Genomic DNA, 23,559 nt, shown 5'->3' with positions numbered 1-23,559 from the left:
TTCTAAAAATTTATTTTAAAAAATCTATATATATGTACGTATATATACACATATAATATTAATATTACTATATAACATCAAACTGAACGGGAGATTATTATCGAGGCATACATTTCTATGTATTTTTTTCAACGAGGAAAGCGTAAATTTGCCTTTACATAGTCTGTGCTTGCGAGATAGAACATGCCAATTTCCGGGTATCATGTATGTATTGCAGAGAGATGCATCAGTCAGATGCGAGGGGTGGCGCGCGAATTATTTATTTTTTTTTTTCGCGGTGTTTGCGGCGTAATAAAGCGAGCGCGAGAACGCAGACAGAAGTTCGCCGATGCGGAAAACCTCCGTAGGAAGAAAGAAGGTAGATAGGCATGAAAAGGGCGCATGATCCTGCAACCGCAGCTGTAGCCACGTGTATATGTAACGTGAAAATTGAAAATACTTTGCATAGCGCTGCGACTAAGAGAAGCCCTGTGTGACGATTTACGAAGCGTTAATATAGAAACGCGAATGCAAGCTCAAATATATGTATTCTCGCAAACCAACTCGTATAGTTGCAGACATTTCTCGTTCAACGCAAAATCGTGAGTGATCCTCGATGGGTGTCCATACTTGAAAGTTGTGCTTTCAAAGGGGAACAACCCTTTGGTGTACGCAAAATTGAGAGACCATTGACAGAAGTCTACTCGAAAGTTTTACCGAGAACAACTCCGATACCAGAGACACTGTTGAAATTTGTTTATCTCCACCATTTGTTTACTTTAACTTTGCAAAATATGTATCGCATATACTAATGACACAGCGTTGAAGGATTTTACAAATATTTTTTGTATATTTATATCAATAGTTAGAGAGGAATTTATATTAAAAAATAGAATATTAATAGAAACTGAGCAAAAGGTCAATATGAAATAAATTAACAGAACATAAGATAGAGATATACAATTTAATGAATAAAATATAAACGTGCGATATTATATGGGAAGATTAATTTCGTAATATGAAGTATATTGCTTTATGGAATGCGTGGAATCATGCGGGAGAACGATAAATTCTAAATTATATGCTGTATGAGGTGTTTATTTTGCGATAAATAGTATAGGTATTTCCACTTGGTATTTAATGGCTTAATATAAAAACAAGAAATGTTTAATAGCATAAATTGAGCGGGATAACCGGGATTATATTTTGAAACTGTTTTAAAAACAACATTCTCTTAAAAATCTTTGTTTTACAAATTATGTTTATGTTTAAAGTTTTTGTTATCATAACACAAACATTAAATAAATTCATAAATTATGAATTATATTATCATTTAAAATTTTCTAAAAATTTATTTTAAAAATCTATATATATAAATATATACATATATAATATTAATATTACTATATAAACTTAAACTAAACGGAAGATTATTATCGAGACTATATATTGAAGTTATATAATATTCTGTACACCCTTGTAGTGATAGTATTGATAGTTGAAATGAGATAAGCGAGTCTCTTCCAAATGCGCGAGTGCGGTTTAGTGCGAAGACAATCTTGTCACACAAGTCGGTTGGTTATCTCGACACGGATTTCCAAAATAGTCGTAATTATAACGTTCTCGAGGAACATGCTCGCTGATAGAGGGACACAGTAGGTGTGGCAAGCAAACATGGCATATTCCAGCGATGATACCAGTATCAGATACCGCGCTATATGCAGCAGCGTTGGTTTAAATGTTCACGTCGGACAATTGAGTCAACTATACAAATTATACGAGTGAATTATATTTTTGGAGAAAATGTGGAATCACCATATACTGGTTGAACACTTCTCAATTATAACTTATATAACATACAGAATATAATATTACTGTATAAATTTTTTTATTTTTTGATGCAAATTAAACTATTTATTTGCAAAATGTTCTCAAAGATATTGATTCTTCTAAACTGATTAGTAAATAATTCAATCTTTATTGAATGTTGTGAAAATTAGAAGAAAAATATACTACAGTAGAACAAATTGGGTAGCAAAAGTATGAATTTTATCAGTCGTACGAATTCCGCAATATTATAATATTGTGTAACTAATGCAAAACATTAATTTACTTTGCACAACTTTTTCTTCTTACAGAAAAAAATAGACATGCAAAGATAATTAATCGAATATTAATTATATGTACATGTATCGATATAGTAATCAGTAAGTCTGACCAAATTCAGGCATTTACAACTTAATTTGTTCTACTGTAGTACATATTCATTTGAATTTTTTACTTTTTAGAGGAAAAGATAGATGTGCAAAGTACATTAATTAAATAATAATTAGATATTCATATACTGACATAGTAATCACTACGTCTGACCAAATCCATACTTTTACTACTTAATTTCTACTGCAATATATATTCCTTTAAATTTATTTTTTTAAGAAAAAGATAATGTGCAAAGTAAATTAACCAAATATTAATTAGATATACATATAATAACATAGTAATAAGTAAGTCTGACCAAATCCATACTTTTACTACTTAATTTGTCCGACTGCAGTATATATTCCTTCGAATTTTTTATTTTTTAAAGAAAAAAATAACGTGCAAAGTAAAATAATTATTAAATTAAATATAATTAGATATTCATATATTGACATAGTAATCAGTACGTCTGACCAAATTCATGCTTTTACTACTTAATTTGTTGTACTGTAGTATATTTTTCTTCAAATTTTTTACTTTTTATAGAAAAAAATAAATGTTCAAAGTAAATTAATCGAATATTAATTATATGTACATATATTGACAGTAATAAGTAAGTCTGACCAAATCCATACTTTTACTACTTAATTTGTTCTACTGCTACTGCAGTATGTATTCCTTTGAATTTTTTATTTTTTAAAGAAAAAGATAAATGTGCAAAGTAAATTAATCGAATATTAATTAGATATACATATAATAACATAGTAATCAGAAAGTCTGACCAAATCCATACTTTTACTACATAATTTGTCCTACTGCTACTGCAGTATGTATTTCTTCAAATTTTTTACTTTTAAAAAAAAAGATAATGTGCAAAGTAAATAAATCGAATATTAATTATATGTGCATATATTGACAGTAATAAGTAAGTCTGACAAAATCCATACTTTTACTACTTAATTTGTTCTACTGCAGTATGTATTCCTTTAAATTTTTTATTTTTTAAAGAAAAAGATAAATGTGCAAAGTAAATTAATCGAATATTAATTAGATATACATATAATAACATAGTAATAAGTCTGACCAAATTCATACTTTTACTACTTAATTTGTTCTACTGCAGTATATATTTCTTTGAATTTTTTATTTTTTAAAGAAAAAGATAACGTGGAAAGTATATTAATTATTAAATTGAAAATAATTAGATGTTCATATATTGACATAGTAATCAGTACGTCTGACCAAATTCATGCTTTTATTACTTAATATATTCTACAGGAAAATATATTCCCTTAAGTTTATATTTTTTTAAAGAAAAAGATAAATGTGTAAAGCAAATTAATCAAATGTTAATTATATATGTACATGTGTTGATATTATGTCAGTAAGTCTGACCAAATTTATGCATTTACTACTTAATTTGTTCTATTGTAGTACATATTCCTTTGAAATTTTTACTTTTTAAAGAAAAAGATAATGTGCAAAGTAAATTAACCGAATATTAATTAGATGTACATATATTGACATAGTAATAAGTAAGTCTGACCAAATCCATACTTTTACTACTTAATTTCTACTGCAGTATATATTCCTTCGAATTTTTTATTTTTTAAAGAAAAAGATAACGTGCAAAGTAAATTTTTTATTAAATTGAATATAATTAGATGTTCATATATTGACATAGTAATCAGTACGTCTGACCAAATTCATGCTTTTACTACTTAATATATTCTACATGAAAATATATTCCTTTAAATTTAAATTTTTAAAGAAAAAGATAGATGTGTAAAGCGAATTAATCAAATGTTAATAATATATGTACATACATACATTAATATCGTATTAGTACGTATGACCAAATTTATGCATATACTACTTAATTTGTTCTATTGTAATATATATTCCTTTAAAATTTTTATTTTTTAAAGAAAAAGATAACGTGCAAAGTAAATTAATCAAATATTAATTAGATGTACATATATTGACATAGTAATAAGTAAGTCTGACCAAATCCATACTTTTACTACTTAATTTCTACTGCGGTATATATTCCTGCGAATTTTTTATTTTTTAAAGAAAAAGGTAACGTGCAAAGTAAATTAATTATTAAATTGAATATAATTAGATGTTCATATATTAACATAGTAATCACTACGTCTGACCAAATTCATGCTTTTTCTACTTAATATATTCTACAGGAAAATATATTCATTTAAATTTATATTTTTTAAAGAAAAAGATAGATGTGTAAAGCAAATTAATCAAATGTTAATTATATATGTACATATGTTGATATTGTGTCAGTAGGTCTGATCAAACTTATGCATTTACTACTTAATTTGTTGTACTGTACTATATTTTTCTTCAAATTTTTTACTTTTTAAAGAAAAAAATAATGTGCAAAGTAAATTAATCGAATATTAATTATATGTGCTTATATTGACAGTAATATGTAAGTCTGACCAAATCCATACTTTTACTACTTAATTTGTTCTACTTCAATATGTATTCTTTCAAATTTTTTTTTTTTTTTTAAGAAAAAGATAGATGTGCAAAATAAATCAATCAAATATTAATTAGATCTACATATAATAACATAGTAATAAGTAAGTCTGACGAAATCCATACTTTTACTATTTAATTTGTTCTATTGCTACTGCAGTATGTATTCCTTCGAATTTTTTATTTTTTAAAGAAAAAGATAAATGTGCAAAGTAATCGAATATTAATTAGATATACATATAATAACATAGCAATAAGTAAGTCTGACCAAATCCATACATTTACTACTTAATTTGTTCTACTGCAATATATATTTCTTCAAATTTTTTATTTTTTAAAGAAAAAGATAACGTGCAAAGTACATTAATTATTAAATTAAATATAATTAGATGTTCATATATTGACATAGTAATCAATACGTTTGACCAAATTCATGCTTTTACTACTTAATATATTCTACAGGAAAATATATCCCTTTAAATTTATATTTCTTAAAGAAAAAGATAGATGTGTAAAGCAATTTAATCAAATGTTAATAATATATGTACATACATACATTAATATCGTATCATTACGTCTGACTAAATTTATGCATACACTACTTAATTTGTTCTATTGTAATATATATTCCTTTGAAATTTTTACTTTTTAAAGAAAAAAATAACGTGCAAAGTAAATTAATCAAATATTAATTAGATCTACACATAATAACATAGTAATCAGAAAGTCTGACCAAATCCATACTTTTACTACTTAATTTGTTCTACTGCTACTGCAGTATGTATTCCTTCAAATTTTTTATTTTTAAAGAAAAAGATAAATGTGCAAAGTAAATTAATCGAATATTAATTAGATGTACATATATTGACATAGTAATAAAGTAAGTCTGACCAAATCCATACTTTTATTACTTAATTTGTTCTACTGCAATATGTATTCCTTCAAAATTTTTTTTTTTAAGAAAAAGATAGATGTGCAAAATAAATCAATCAAATATTAATTATATATACATATAATAACATAGTAATAAGTAAGTCTGACCAAATCCATACTTTTACTACTTAATTTGTTCTACTGCAATATGTATTCTTTCAAATTTTTTTTTTTTTTTAAGAAAAAGATAGATGTGCAAAATAAATCAATCAAATATTAATTTGATATACATATAATAACATAGTAATAAGTAAGTCTGACGAAATCCATACTTTTACTACTTAATTTGTTCTATTGCTACTGCAGTATGTATTCCTTCGAATTTTTTATTTTTTAAAGAAAAAGATAAATGTGCAAAGTAAATTAATCGAATATTAATTAGATATACATATAATAACATAGCAATACATAAGTCTGACTAAATCCATACTTTTACTACTTAATTTGTTCTACTGCAGTATATATTCCTTCGAATTTTTTATTTTTTAAAGAAAAAGATAACGTGCAAAGTAAATTAATTATTAAATTAAATATAATTAGATGTTCATATATTGACATAGTAATTAATACGTTTGACCAAATTCATGCTTTTACTACTTAATATATTCTACAGGAAAATATATCCCTTTAAATTTATATTTCTTAAAGAAAAAGATAGATGTGTAAAGCAATTTAATCAAATGTTAATAATATATGTACATACATACATTAATATCGTATCAGTACGTCTGATTAAATTTATGCATATACTACTTAATTTGTTCTATTGTAATATATATTCCTTTAAAATTTTTACTTTTTAAAGAAAAAGATAACGTGCAAAGTAAATTAATCAAATATTAATTAGATGTACATATATTGACATAGTAATAAGTAAGTCTGACCAAATCCATACTTTTACTACTTAATTTCTACTGCAGTATATATTCCTTCGAATTTTTTATTTTTTAAAGAAAAAGATAACGTGCAAAGTAAATTAATTATTAAATTAAATATAATTAGATGTTCATATATTGACATAGTAATCAGTACGTCTGACCAAATTCATGCTTTTATTACTATATTCTACAGGAAAATATATTCCTTTAAATTTATATTTTTTAAAGAAAAAGATAGATGTGTAAAGCAAATTAATCAAATGTTAATAATATATGTACATACATACATTAATATCGTATCAGTACGTCTGACCAAATTTATGCATATACTACTTAATTTGTTCTATTGTAATATATATTCCTTTGAAATTTTTACTTTTTAAAGAAAAAGATAACGTGCAAAGTAAATTAATCAAATATTAATTAGATGTACATATATTGACATAGTAATAAGTAAGTCTGACCAAATCCATACTTTTACTTCTTAATTTCTACTACAGTATATATTCCTGCGAATTTTTTATTTTTTAAAGAAAAAGGTAACGTGCAAAGTAAATTAATTATTAAATTGAATATAATTAGATGTTTATATATTAACATAGTAATCAGTACGTCTGATTAAATCATGCTTTTTCTACTTAATATATTCTACAGGAAAATATATTCCTTTAAATTTATATTTTTTAAAGAAAAAGATAGATGTGTAAAGCAAATTAATCAAATGTTAATTATATATGTACATATGTTGATATTGTGTCAGTAGGTCTGATCAAACTTATGCATTTACTACTTAATTTGTTGTACTGTACTATATTTTTCTTCAAATTTTTTACTTTTTAAAGAAAAAGATAATGTGCAAAGTAAATTAATCGAATATTAATTATATGTGCATATATTGACAGTAATAAGTAAGTCTAACCAAATCCATACTTTTACTACTTAATTTGTTCTACAGCAATATGTATTCTTTCAAATTTTTTTTTTTTTTTAAGAAAAAGATAGATGTGCAAAATAAATCAATCAAATATTAATTTGATATACATATAATAACATAGTAATAAGTATGTCTGACGAAATCCATACTTTTACTACTTAATTTGTTCTATTGCTACTGCAGTATGTATTCCTTCGAATTTTTTATTTTTTAAAGAAAAAGATAAATGTGCAAAGTAAATTAATCGAATATTAATTAGATATACATATAATAACATAGCAATAAGTAAGTCTGGCTAAATCCATACTTTTACTACTTAATTTGTTCTACTGCAGTATATATTCCTTCGAATTTTTTATTTTTTAAAGAAAAAGATAACGTGCAAAGTAAATTAATTATTAAATTAAATATAATTAGATGTTCATATATTGACATAGTAATCAATACGTTTGACCAAATTCATGCTTTTACTACTTAATATACAGGTATTCTACAGGAAAATATATCCCTTTAAATTTATATTTCTTAAAGAAAAAGATAGATGTGTAAAGCAATTTAATCAAATGTTAATAATATATGTACATACATACATTAATATCGTATCAGTACGTCTGATTAAATTTATGCATATACTACTTAATTTGTTCTATTGTAGTACATATTCCTTTGAAATTTTTACTTTTTAAAGAAAAAGATAATGTGCAAAGTAAATTAATTATTAAATTAAATATAATTAGATGTACATATATTGACATAGTAATAAGTACGTCTGACCAAATTCATGCTTTTGCTACTTAATATATTCTACAGGAAAATATATTCCTTTAAATTTATATTTTTTAAAGAAAAAGATAGATGTGTAAAGCAAATTAATCAAATGTTAATAATATATGTACATACATACATTAATATCGCATTAGTACGTCTGACCAAATTTATGCATATACTACTTAATTTGTTCTATTGTAATATATATTCCTTTGAAATTTTTACTTTTTAAAGAAAAAGATAACGTGCAAAGTAAATTAATCAAATATTAATTAGATGTACATATATTGACATAGTAATAAGTAAGTCTGACCAAATCCATACTTTTACTACTTAATTTGTTCTACTGCAGTATGTATTCTTTCGAATTTTTTATTTTTTCAAGGAAAAGATAGATGTGCAAAGTAAATTAATCGATCATTAATTAGATGTACATATATTGACATAGTAATTAGTACGTCTGACCAAATCCATATTTTTACTACTTAATTTCTACTGCAGTATTTATTCCTTCGAATTTTTTATTTTTTAAAGAAAAAGATAACGTGCAAAGTAAATTAATTATTAAATTAAATATAATTAGATGTTCATATATTGACATAGTAATCATTACTTCTGACCAAATTCATGTTTTTACTACTTAATTTGTTCTACTGTATTATATTTTCCTTTGAATTTTCACAACATTCGCAAATAAAGCATGAAATTATGAATAACATCGGAGATGTTATTAAAGTAGCTTTTTAAAAAAAGTTTTGCAAAAATAAAATGTTTATTTATATGAGATTTGCGTAAAAATTAAAGTATATTTAATCTTGCGAAATTATTTCTCTATTCTGTATAATAGTACTAATTATATAAAAAAAATAAATTAAATAAAATAAAAGTTTGTTTTTTTATCATTATTTATATACATATATATAATTTTTAATTTTAATTAGATTGTCACATGTTTTGTTGATGTTTAATTAAATTATTTAAATATGACAAACATCTCGAATCAAATGTTCAATATGTTATATATAGATCCGCTATTACACATGGAGCGAAATAAAAACAATGCGTCGCTCGACGCACTCTATTGCGATCTCAATGTATCTCACCCACCCGTGTACTGACCTACCCTAACTCGGGTTGCACCATTGAGATGTTGCTCAGCTGCAGCTGCGTACCTCGAAGGGCTGTGCGTTACGTCATGCTCACAGTCGACCGTAGTTGGCACGCGGCTTCGCCCTACGCAGACACTCGAGTTTGATTTATGTACCCTATGGCGTTCAAGCGGATAGCACACGCCGACACGAGCACCGACAGAGAATTCTCTTTAGAAATTTTTAGATGTAAGAAAGGAAAACTTTATTGCACTAAAAAACTACCTACATTTTTTTCTATTTATTTTCTTCTCTACATATTAAATTATCTACATGTATATTAGTTTTTAATTACATCTCTAGTGTCATATGTGTGTCATCAGTAACATTTTAGATTGCATTTGCATTTGTATCACTATTAAATACATTCAGATATTTCTAAAAATATTTTTTTGATTAATTCATTATGTCACATGATTTCTCTTTTTAAATGTTTTTCTGCAATTATTTGTACAAGCTAATTTCTGTAAAAAAAAAACTAGTACTTTCGAAATATAAAATAATTAAATATTTCTACTCTATCTATCTATCTATTATATGTTTATTGTTTTAAATGAATAAATAAAATATTATAATAAAAAATATATTTTTCTTAATCGCGATAGAATCTTTTTTAAATAAAATAAACAATCAACTTTTTTCAATTTTGAATTAAAATTATAAAAAATATATTTTATTGTAAAATTTAAAAAATATAGTAAAAATATTTTTACAAACAGAATATAAATTTTCTGCTACATTCATGTTATTCATTCAAAAAGGAAAACACGTTTCTATTTCTATTTTTTAAGTAAAGTAAAAAACAATTTCTTTACGTTTATATTACTTAATGTAAAAAAATGTATATTTTAATTTTACAGTAAATTATTTTAATTCCTAATATATGTGTATACATAAGATTAATTTAATGTAATTTTTATTCTCTTCACACAGTCACATACACATACACAATATTCATAGAAATGCAATCACACTGCTTTTTATATCTTCACAGTGTTGATGCCCACCGGCAGAATTCCCAAAACCAGCAATCCTTTCTATTTTTTTTTCTACGGAAAGCATCGACCGGAAGCAAAAGTGTCTACGTGTCGATGCCGAAAAATTGATTTCAAATGACATCTATGAATGGCAGTGTCATACCATCGAGTGTCGAGTGTTTAATATATGTATGTACAAAATATCTCCAAAGAATATGTAGTGTAATAGTATATAAATATTTGTTGTTAAAATAATTTTCATTTCAGATTTTTCATTTAAAATTTTAATTAAATTTAAATGATTGTATTTTTTAATTATTAAAGTTAAAATACTTTAAATCCTCAATTTTTTAATTAAAAAATGAAAATCTGAATTAATAAAATTTGATCTGAAAATTAAAAGTTAAAAAATTTTACTGAACTGTCTCTCATAAATACAATTATTATTTTGTATATTTATGTATATTATACATATATATTAATGTTTATGTGTGTCGAAAAAACGTAAATATGTTAAAATATTATTAAAGCTTTAGCTCTCTTTTTCATCTTCTTAAGTCAAATAAATCTTATTAAATAAATATACTTATTGAAAGCATTATAATTAGATTGCATTTAAATATTGATCTTTTACAAATAAATATTTGTCAGAATTTTTTTCGGTGCATTGCCATCAAAGCAAACATCATTTGTATGAAAAATTAGATATATTCAAGAGCAATTTGTGCGTTCGCATATTAATCAATTAAAAAAATGTACTATTATTTTTTTCAATTAGTTATACTACAAATATTTTCTTGTTTAAATTTTAATTTAAAATATAGATTTGTATTTAAAAACATATACATATATTAAAGTTATACATATGTATATTCGAAATTAATTAATATTGTAAAAAATGAAAATAATGATTAACATATGTACATACATATTAGTCATCTCGTTACTTTTGTAAAGTGAATTTTATTTTTAAAAAATATGAAATTTCTCTTATTAGTTTTTAACAGTATAGTATTACAACTTTAAACTTTATTGCATTCACATGCTAATTATGTGTTTAACATTATTTTTACACATAATATTCTTTAGGTTAGTCTAAAGTTATATTTTTTATTCAATTATATTAAATATGTATGCACAAATGTAATAAATATTGCAAATGTCATACTAAAGTGCATGTTATATTTTTACTTAATAAACTCCTTAAATAATTGCGAAAAATCTTTTTAAAGTTGAGATTGCAATGGGAGGTTTGTCTAACAAAAGGTTTAAATTTTCAAGTTTGTATAAATGACAAAGTGATACAATCTCCCAGTCATAAAAGTTTAAAATGAAAATTAAAATGTTACTGGTGCTATCATAAACTATGTTAAAAGTAAAGAATTAGAAAATCTTGCAAAGAGATTTATGAAAATATTTTAGAGAATATATTCAAACTCTAGGAAAATAAATCAACTAGTATAAGCTAGCTAATCTAAAATTTAGATACATAATCTCTATTGTAAGTTTGACATATGAATCTTAATCTCTCAGTTCTGCAATGTAAAAGGCTCTAAACTCTCGATCCTTAATTTCCAACTTAGTTATTTTCACCTTTTGACTTTCAACCCTCAATTTTTGCCAACATTTTAATCATATTATTGCCACTAACTATTTCTTCTTTTCTTACAGTCTTTGTTATATAATTATCAAGCCGGTTTCGACAATGCGTATATGCATAATCAAGACTGCAGCTCGCGAAGATTATGCCGGACGAAAAAGCTAGAGGCCCGTAAAAGCTCGAGTTAAGCTAAGTTTCCCTCTCGCATCAATGGCACGTACACAGAAGGGGTAGGCGTGGCACTCTGCGTCGGATGCTCGCGCGTGCACCGGACGTAAAGGGATGAGATGGGTATGAGCAAGAGGGTGGATACGTGCGTGCGGAATACCGCGCGAGACGAAGATAGAGACGAGGACGGAGTTATTTCGCGAGAGAATGAAAGGGAACGGACGACGCATGCGAGCGAGATGAGGACGACAAATAAAGAAGAAGCGAGGAGAGAACGAGCGAGAAGGATTGAAACCGCGCAGGGAAGCTGCGAGAAACGTTCCTCCTTATCCCGTCGCACGCGAGAGAAAGAGATGGAAAATGCGCGCCGCGAAAGAGAGGGAGCATGGAGGTGGAAGTGAGAGCCGGATGGAGGAAGACAGAGAGACAGGGCGCGAGACCGCGCGACGCTTTCAGTCACCGCCCGATCCTCGGCGCGCACGGTTTCGGAGCGGGTGTTTCTCTGCGAAGCTCGTGGAAATACCGTCGGCGGTTTAAATGGAGACCCTTTGTGAAACGATGATCGTGTGATCGACATGTCGAGTGCGAGGGTTGGACGAAAGTAGAGTGGCACTGGATTCTGCACAAATAATAATCGGCGAAGTGGATTGCGCGAGTATACGAGACTTCGATTATATTATCAGAATTAACTTGTCAAAAGTGCGATAAAAATTGAAGAAAACTTTGCAAGAGAATCATGATTCTATATTGTCGCTATGACGTATAAATAAAAACTCGAGTTCGATCGAGTTCGGATGAAAAATCCATCGGGACCAATCGAAATGTAAATGAAGATACTCGTTATTCAGGACGCGAGAATTTTACTAAAGTTTGTGATCTTTTCCTTATTTAAATTTTAGTTAGTTTTTAATTGAAGCAATATCGATTCGTCGAAGGCTTGCATCGATCATGTAGTCGCGAGGCGGTGTCTCAATGATGAGAAACTGAATCCGGCATCGCGGGTGATGTTTTAGAATTAAGTATAGTGGGAAAGATACGACTTTTTCCAGCCGATAATTTTGAATTATTTGGAAACTCTTAGTGTACATAAAGAAGTGTAAGGTGAACATACGCGAACAAACGGTTCTGACCACCCTTTACAAATTCATCTCACGAAATGAAGGACTTCAAACACTCACCCTAAACCGAATTCTTAGGTAAGCGAAATTCAAAAGTACTTTCATATCTATGTCGGTAAATAAATTTTTTCACAAACCAAGAAAGAGTGCATCCCTATATTTTGAAGTCTATTGTTTTTTTAATATATTATTTAGATTTTAATTTTTAATTTAAGATGTATTACAACAGATGAGTGCGTAAAAAATAGTTTAGTTTAAAAAATTTTGTTCATATTTATAATTCAAATGAGAAATTCCTGATCAATTTATATAATAAAATAAAAAAACAATATGCACAATTATACATATTTATAATTGAAATTAAAAATTTAAATTATGTACACACGCCGTACATACATATACATATATACACTCTTTATATAATAGTTATATATTTGTGTAAATTTACATTTACAATATACTTTGTACTATTACATTAATAATATAATTAGTAATACAAAACTCATATGAATACTACTTTTGTCCGTGGTCTCTGTAGTAGTATTTAATTAAACATTTATATTTAAACAGTGCTTCTGCTTGACCCTGTATTAATATCGTTACAATGACAACTTATATTATCATAGTTAAAATTATTATTATAATCATAAATTAGCAATAACTGCAAATTATGATATATCGTTAATTAAAAATTATTTTCTTCCCTAATTATAAAAACTATTAATTTAAAGAAATAATTTTTTTTTATAATGTGACAAGATGTTTCTAGAGTAGAACGTATTAAATTGTATTAATTAATTTAATCCATAACAAGATAAGTATATAAAGTTTCTCAGATTAGCCTTTAATTTCAATGTCTTTTAATTTTTATTTTTACTTAAAGATATTAATTTCAATGTAATAATTTTTCCTTGTTCCTTTATGTTCCTGAGAGTATCTTAGATAACGAATGAAAGTAATTATCCTTATATCCAAAAAAATCTTTAAAAAAATAATTAAAAAGGAAAAGATTATGTATCAAATATAACTGTGACTTATTCTATATCATCAGGTAAAAATTAATATTTTTAAAAAAATTACTTGTTCTTTTTGAACTTTATAATATTTGTATCTCGGTTTGTTTCACAATCAGTGTTCTTCTTAATTATTGATTTGCATAATTTATTTGTGTGTCATAAAATCCGTATTTTGTTTCGATCCGAGTGTAGACGATAATTTTCTTAAACTCTCACACCATTGCACACCTAGAACGACCTATAAAGAGGACGACGTTAAGAAAGACAGTGGTACAATTTCGATGTCGAAGACGAATTATACTCGTTTTTGTGTTTCTCCGGCGTCTTATAAGCAAGACTAGCTGCGGAATAAACAGACAAAACGCGAATGGGGTATTCTAAAAGTGGCGACCGACTCACCCTAGAAGGAGAAAATGTTATTTCGCTAATGGAAAGTCGGATCCGCAAATCGGCGGCATCGCGGCGTTTGTTCGCTTTTTTGTCTTTTGGGGCCCGTACTTTAGCTTTTCAATTTAAAACGACTTTCAAGGGGAACGAGGAGAAGAGTCGTTCGATCGATATCGAGCAGGCCAAATAGCATCGGTAAATTGGAATTGTTACCGATAACGACGTTGTCAGAGCCAGTCGTGGTCGCGTGTCCTTAGAAATCATTCCGCGTAATTCAAGTATAACTTTTATCAAATACAAATACTGTAGTAATGAACGGATATCGGAATCAGTTTCTCGATCACACGATATCTAACGAAATCATTGTTACAAATCTTTAAGTCTTGGAGATTTTAAAAATATAGAATAAAACATTTTTTATAGCATCTACGTAAAACTATTTTTATGAAAATTACATAAATTTTATACAACACAGCACATTTTTCTTATATAAAATCGAGAGTTCAGATTTCTAAACCATATTCCAGATAAAAAAATATTTGCTGTAGTATGAGAATAATATACATGATTGCTGCGTTATACACACAATATAATTCTTAATATATTTAATGTAAACTAATCATTAAATTTAAAATGTATGTTATAAAAAATGCACAATATGTATGTATAAAAAAAGCATATACATATATACATCACGCACGCCCACAAGTGTACAAAGCATAATAAGATAGAGATAGTATTAACTCTTCATGTGCTTTTGTTCATAAAACTAAATAAATTTTATAAATTTTATATTATATAAAATATTCTTCACGATATACAGAGATATTCGCAAAATATATCCGTTTAAAGAATCGTTAAGATTGCAGTTTAATTCTTTTTGTGAAAGCCTTTTAATTATTTTCTCCTTTCTCAATTCTGCATGCATATGACTGATTTTTAATTAGCCGATTCAAACTGAATCAGTCGCAAAGTTTGCAGTAGCGGCAAAGGCAAACTCGTAAATCCTGTATCATTATTACGCGACGTTCGTTAGAAACTTCCGGTTCTGTCTTTGACGTCGCCGAGTTACCGCGCGCGATTCCAGTTTCGTCATATCGCACGGTTGATTCAGTGCACTGATCGTGCAGTTTCGCTGTTATGGCAGCCGTAACGTCGCTTATTGCGAAAAGTTATGGCTTTGCCAGCGTGCACACGTTCGAAGATGCGCATACATATGTACGTGGCGCATAGCGGAGAGAGAAAAGAGAATTTTCATAAATTCTGATTAACACGCGATAAAGCACACCATCCAAGATTATACACTCGGAGTGATGATGCGTTTAAGCTTGTCAAAAATTATAATGTAGACTGTTTAATATTGTGATTTACATAATATGTGATTGTTATTCATGAATCACATAAAAATTATAGCGCAGAATTTTATATCGATTGATTATTCGAGCTCCCAAAGGTATTGTCTTTTTATAATTATTGCAAAATATATTTCTGTGAAGTTGTTGCGAGTATATGCAAAATGTTCATTGCTTCATACGGTGAAATGTATAATTTTTGTGACTAACAGTAAATATACATAATTGAAGAACGAAATCTTATTGTTTTAATCACAAGGTTCAAAATAAAATTATTATTCAAAATAAAATGCCTTAAATATAGAATATAAAAAAATATAAAAAAAAATAAAATGTAATTTCTCTTTTAAAAATTATCTTTTACAAAGAATCTATTTTGATATATTAATTTTATGGAATAATTCAAGTTTAAAAGTTGGAAGTTCTGAAACAGTCTGCATATGAAAAGTGTATAGATAAGCGACAGCGGAAGCAAAGTTAATTCGCATATTTATTCTCTTAAGCACGTGTTGGTTGTTATATTTCAGTAGATTAATACGACTATCGTGACAGATAGAGCGCGGCAAATATCGCGACGTCGGATTCGTTACTTTAGTTAATGAGAATATCTATTCACAGCAGCCATAGCTGATGCTTCGATATACTGGCAGACTAATGGAATCGACTCTTTAATTAAATAAAATTGGTGGCACTGAACGTTCACGTAAATTATTGATACGCTCGAGAACTCGCGCAAACGCTGTCCTTCTCGATGCGTTCTCATTCGGGTAACGCCTCGTGCGCAACGAAGAAGAAAACTTAATTATGTAGTTGAAACGAGGAAAGTGTTAACATTCGTTAGTATCATCGGATAAAAACTTATAGCGACTCGAGTGAAAAGAAAATGAATCGGTCATTTCCCGTGTGTTTCAATTTAACTTCTAATTAATTGCAGACAGTTAAGTGTCTCTGAAATTTAGGATTTCAATGTAGGCCACTGGATACGTATTTTATAATTTCTACTTGGATAAACAAATCGTTATACAATCTAGATTTACACTCATACGTCCAATTTAATGAGATTCTTTAATCATTTTGAAATTGATTTTTCCTTGTAAATAAAAATGTCGATGTTATTGAATCGATAATTTGTGTAATTATTTGTACGGCTTTATATAAACCGCTCTGTATATTACAAAATAATCGATTACACGATGAAATATCGGTATTCTGCAAAAGTTAATATAGAAAATAATTGGGTTTGCATAAATACGCGATATTTTACCATCAAAAAGTCATACGTAATGTTTCAATTATTTTAATGTGGTAAAATGTAACAGTATAGAAATTTACAAATATTGTCTATTTAGAATCCATTATTATTTAACTTTTTCTATATTACCATGTGTCACGTTATCGCCATCATGTTGACAGCATTTATACGTGACCGTGATATAAATCTGTCAAATCGTGGACTATTATTTTTCTAGCACATCGCTCGTACATGAATGACATTGATCGCTAGACGTGCTTGACGATTTCTAGCTGTGGCCTCGCAATAGTTCTCCGGTGTAGAATGTGAAACGATATTTATGATACAAATGCATACGTCGTTTCAACGAGAGATCATATAAAGTCATAAAAAATATTCCGAAGAAATAAAAAAGACCAATGATTTAAGCAACGATTTAATCGGTGCAAAGCGATCACATTTAATTCATTAGAGTGCTTAATTATGGCTTTAGTATATTTTTGTTGTTTCCACATAAACATTCTTTTGAAAAATTATGACATTAAGGCAGTATTCTTACACGTAGATACATAAAAATACATGACAATAACAGTTTCTTATTTATATATGCGTGTGCATAAATACTGTTTTTTTGTATTAATTGTGTGTGTGTGTGTTAGAAGAAAAATTTAAATTTTTGTAATCTCTAATTATTTTTTTGATCTTTAGATGCATATCTGTTTTATTATCACTTTACATTCAAGCAAGTGAAAAAAGTAAATTAATTGTTAAAAAAGAGAAACTGCATCAATTACATCGAAGAACATTAAATCGAAGCACTTCAGCCTTGTCTAGAGGTTGAGATATTTCCGGCTTCTCGATAAACAATATAACGTACATTTAGTTTCTGAAAGAGAAAGAGAGCGAGAGAAATATATCTATCTAGCTATTTCACTTGTTTCGCTCGTGAGTGTCGGTGAAATATCTATATATTTCACTTGCTTTGCTTCTACCATACCGAAATAAAATCTATGAGAAACAATATCTTTCTCAGCTTCTAATAAACCATTGCAAAAACTACAAATTTTTCATCAGAATTATATAAATTAAACGTTACAATTAATCCTAAAAAAATTACTTTATTCTATAATTAATTATTTTAAAAGTAATAAAAAAATAATAGTCATAAACAAGTAATAATAGCATCTGATACATTAAATGCTTTGAGCAAACGAAATAATAGTATATATATTTTTTAAATAGACTATTTTAACAGAATTTTTAATTTGATACTTCTTTTAAAAATTATATAATTAATTGAAACTCATATTAAAACTTGAAAAATTTCGATACGTGTTTCCGAAATTTCTTGATATTTTAGTTAAAAAAACAAATTCCAAAATTAATTTAAACATTTATCATTAAAATTTAATAACTAATAATTCTGATACAATATATAATTTCATATAATAGGAGATTTATCAAACAGTACTCTTGGATAAATATCGTGATAATCGTTTTCGATCAAAAGCATTTGCGAGAATAGAAGTTTAGAACAATATTGGAGTCTGCACAATATTGGTGTCATAACGCATGCATTCTCAGAGAAAACAAGGAATTCATATTAGCTGGAATAATTTGTAGCTGTGAATTATACGCAAATCTATGCCCAATAGATTATATATCATGATGCAATAGCATAAAACTTACGGGAATATAATTTTCGATCGAACATTTGCCGAAACTACGTACATTAATTACTATGCTGTCATTTTATCATGCGCATCCCTACAACAACGCGCGACGCGGCTATTATTGTTTCATTAACGATGCAATGGCGGTCCACCATGTGAAATCGATATCTAATTTAGAACTGTTTATCGGCCGCGAAGAAGAAATGGATAGGTAGCGTGGTTACTACGCGCGTGATATCACGTATGCACAGCTGATTCACTCATTGTCAGTCACGTGAGAACGTACAATCACACTGCGTGATGACGCAAGTCACGACGACGCAACAGTGAACAGCTGATTCACCATCATTTGAGGCGCGTGCGATACTGACTTTTATTTTATTTATTGTTTATAAGTATTTTTTCTCCCCTCGTATGAGATATGAATATCACAATCGTCAAAAAATTATTGGCAGAAAATTGTTTACTCGTTAAAACAGTGGGTTATGTTAATTATATTATAAATTCATAACACACTAATAGAGTATAATTTAATTACGTTTTACCACGGCACAAAGTTATTATTCAAAAATGTTTAAAAAATTGCAAATATGATTATGAAAAAATAATATTGTGAAAAAGATATATACAATCAAATTTGAAAAAGAAAAAAAAAGATTAATTTAAAATAAAATAATAAAACAAATCTGCTGTTCTAATTTAATCATAAATATTCCCACCTGATATATTGTACTTAAATTGTATTAATGTTTGGTAAATTAATTTTTCATTTTTTAAAAGTATCTTAAAAACAATGTTCCTCCTGAGATTTGTTGACATCATTTCCGCGTGGAAATTGAAAATTGGTTAAATGAGATAACGTGCCACAACGTTCGCTTGATCGCGCGTAACTCGCGTCGAGAGCCCTATAAATTAAATCGACGTACGCAATTTAATTAGTAATTAATTGAACGAAATAGCATCGTTGCAACAAGTGAGGCTCGCGAGCAATTAAACTAACCCTCTGCGTATTAAAGAAATAAATTTTATTATATTGGTTCGTTGCTTTTATGGAAAAAATGTCATTTTCATAAAAAAAAAAAAAAAATATTAATTGTGAAATTATGTTTTAATTTAAATCACCATCATGCATTATGATAAGCTCTCAACATTACGCTTTTTATATTTCGCACTGATACTATAGTTAGTCGAAAGATGAAGTTACTCAAGCTACATGTATATGTATATATTCGCGTAAATGTACATTGGCCGGATATGAATACAAGTAAGGATACTCTTATCGAGATATCTCAATGTGCTGTGATGCTACGTGACCTAACTTACATTAGTCTTATCGCTATGGCATTATACCGCCTGCGAGATTGAAGTTGGTAGACCAGAATCAGGTCTGCATAACCGCGGGATCTGAGCTCGATGGACTCCCCACGAAGTTGCAAATCAGCTTACGGTAACACCACGAAGAAAATGCTGCAGCAAATTCGCGATCTTCGTAGTTCATGCAGAAATTGCGACAGGATTGACTGTCGTCCTTACACTGAGAATTGCATTCTCAGACCGCAATATCTCAATACCGGACTATCATCGATGGCATTGTGCTCCGAAAATAAAAAGCAAGAAATAAATCATGAGTCGAGAGAAAAATACTGATTGTTTTACTTATAAATATTAGTATTGTATATACATACCATATTGCATAGCTATACAAAGCTATATTTACTTTCAATAAATGCATATTATACATATAATATTGATTAACATTTAATAAAGAAATTTTTGATAGCAAAATTTAAGATCCTGTTCATTCTTTCATAAAAGCACGGAAAAAGTGACAAAAATAATTCAACAATAATTTTAGATTCTCTTAGAGAATAAATTGTAAAACTGCATGTATGTGTGTTTTTACCTTTAATTCATGACGCCTTAAGTTGGCGATTGAGCGCAGGTCGCAAATAAGATTTATTTTCAGCGACGATGAAAGCGAGGTAGTGAGCTATTAGCATATTTGAGTTCGATAGAAAGACGAAGGTAGAACGAGAGAAAAACGGCAATTTCCTAAAGAGAAGAATTTATGCGAACACCGTCCGTTTTTACTGCTAGCGAACCGTGCAAAATGCTTAACGTCTAGTCACGTAAATATACATAACCGCGTATCGGCGTTATCAACTTGAATATAAAATCGCATTAAATCACACAATCCATATTAAAAATCAATTTCTCCAATCCATCTCTTTCTAAGGTTACTCGTTAAATATATCTCAGTCAATTCAATCAATTCACAAAAAGACTTATCCTTTATCAGAAATTCAAATTCAATGATAAATAATTTTCAACGGACAGGAAATGGTAAAATATGATGTAAATTTATACTAAAATTCCATAAAATTCGAATAAAATATATGTAACGATTAATTTAGTATTCTATGCAAAAGACTCAATGAACAATTCACTATTCAATTACAAAAATAAAATGCTAAAAATATATTATAAACTACACTTTTCAGTATAATTTTAGTATAATGTTATTAATTTTATGATTATAATAGTAGTTTGTAAGCAAGATTATTGTATTATGATAGATAAATTTTATTAAACAATTATTTGATCTTTTATCTTATCTTCTTTGTACTTTCATTTCCATAACAAGATTTGTTCTAGTTCAGTAGTATATGAATACAAAATGCTTTTCCCTCCATTATTCAATAATGTCAGGTTTAACGAGATATGACGCGCGTTTTATTTTCACCAACTTTAACGATTATGCGCGAACTCACAAATTGACAGGATCTGCGTGTGAGCGACCACGCCAGATAATCCTTGAATTAAGTTTAAATACGGAGCATGGTGTGTATTTGTAATGCATGGCATCGTCGATCTCTCTCAGGAAATGAAAACCAAGTTTTCGCCGCGAGATGTTAACAACACGCGGCAACTTCTAACGGAGACGAGAAATGTCGGGGCTGTAAATAGAGTTCCTTTTGTTAACGTCGGAGAGGGCGGCTTACACGAAATATGAAACGCCAAAGTGAAAGCCGCGCCCTTTTTACGCATATAATCGAAATCCGCGTGACGATCAATATTTACATTCGATTTACACCGAACGTGAAATCAATATTATGTATTATTCTCGGAAAATTGCGCGCAGTAACCGTCCATATATTTCGCACTGACGATTCATTCGTTTGATGACGTGCACAAAAACGCTTCTCAACGAGGACATTATTAGACTGGCTAATGGAGTTTGAGGTTTGACCCCAACTACCGGTGACTGCAGTTAGTGGTTGGCTCCGATAATATCGACGTAATAAAGATTATACTCTCTTGAATAGTGCAATGTAAAATCAAATTAAAAATATTGTAAATAATATAAGTTTTGCATCTATGCAGATTTTTAGATAAATTATCGAGATTATTTTGAATTCACAAATTTAGAACAATGCAAATTGTTCATTAATGGTAAAGTATATTTTTATTTATAAAGAAATTTCGAATTTGCTTCTATATTCTTATTTCTTGAAAATTTACTGTCTTTGTATCTATCATATAATGTGTTCTTCATATTTTTAATGACATAAATTCATTATCAAATCTCTATTACGTAGTTTACTTCGCATTATTTTTTATTCCAAATATTTCGTCTATTATGATAGATTGTTATATCTATTATAGATTATTATAGTAAAACAATATAGATTTATATATTAATTATGTATTATTATTTGCAAAATGTTATTGAAATTGATATACACTGCATTGCGCAATATGAAATACACAAATATTTTGCATATTTGAATAGAAATAGCGATATTGAATTTCTTTATTTAATTAAAATAATAATTTTGTGTAAGAGTATTTAAATTCAGTTACTCTCTTTCTCTTTGTTCTAGTATATTTTACGGCTTTATGAAAAGCTTAGAATTATATAATACCTATATGTATATACATAATACAAGTATATAATTTAAAAAATTTGTTTTTGCCAACTAATATTTTCCATTTAATCAAGTGTATCTCGTGTTTCATTTGTTGATGTTGTGAATGGAAAAATTGCAAATAGAAAAACTTTTCATTGTAGAATTGATTTTAAATATATTATAAAGCATTTGTTAATAATTTCATAAAAGCTCCGCAAGCAGCTTAAAGCCGATAATCTTATAATGAGCAAATAACATTAAAATATCTGAAAATATTTTAATTAAAAAGCTTTCAACAGAAAGAACAAACATATAATATTTTCTAGACGCTCGCATAAAAATTGCTAAACAAAGGTGCGAATAAAGTTTTTTCTAGCGGATAAGTAATTTTCCTCGCGATAACGCGCGATTTTTTTCACCGGAAACGTGTAACTTTTAGTATCAATTAACACCAGGCGAGAGAAACGCTCTCGCCGACGGATACGAAGAGTCGGACTGAGTCTGAAACTTTTCGCAGCAGTAGATTCTGAAACGCGCACGTGGTGAGAATATTACGAATCCGTTGAAATAGTTTGCGAAATTTTATGAAGGATATTACATATATTCCTACAAAGTCAATTTGTGATCAATCTCACATGACATGTTATGAGATTGATCACGAACTGACTTGGCAGAAATATATGTAACATCTTTCATGGAATTCCCCCCAAGCTATTTCAACGGATTCGCAACATTTTCACAGTACTTCGCATGAGATTGATTACGAATAGATGAATTGTTCATTT

At 28.0% G+C, this 23,559-nt stretch overlaps 1 protein-coding gene across 3 annotated transcripts in view; it reads left to right on the top strand.

Annotated features, from left to right (window-relative positions):
- The first annotated feature begins 12,556 nt into the window (after window positions 1-12,556).
- LOC114936101 (uncharacterized) overlaps window positions 12,557-23,559 on the top strand; it is a 243,057-nt gene continuing 232,054 nt past the window's right edge. For all 3 annotated transcript variants that reach the window (XM_029309126.2, XM_029309127.2, XM_085481695.1), the window contains exon 1: window positions 12,557-13,282. The gene's annotated coding sequence lies outside the window, so the exon portion shown is untranslated. The remainder of the gene's footprint in view (window positions 13,283-23,559) is intronic.

The sequence above is a fragment of the Nylanderia fulva genome, unplaced genomic scaffold (assembly GCF_048542155.1).
Source record: "Nylanderia fulva isolate GAGA-0341 unplaced genomic scaffold, ASM4854215v1 Scaffold19, whole genome shotgun sequence".
NCBI lineage: Eukaryota > Metazoa > Arthropoda > Insecta > Hymenoptera > Formicidae > Nylanderia > Nylanderia fulva.
This window is presented reverse-complemented; position numbering and strand designations above follow the sequence as displayed.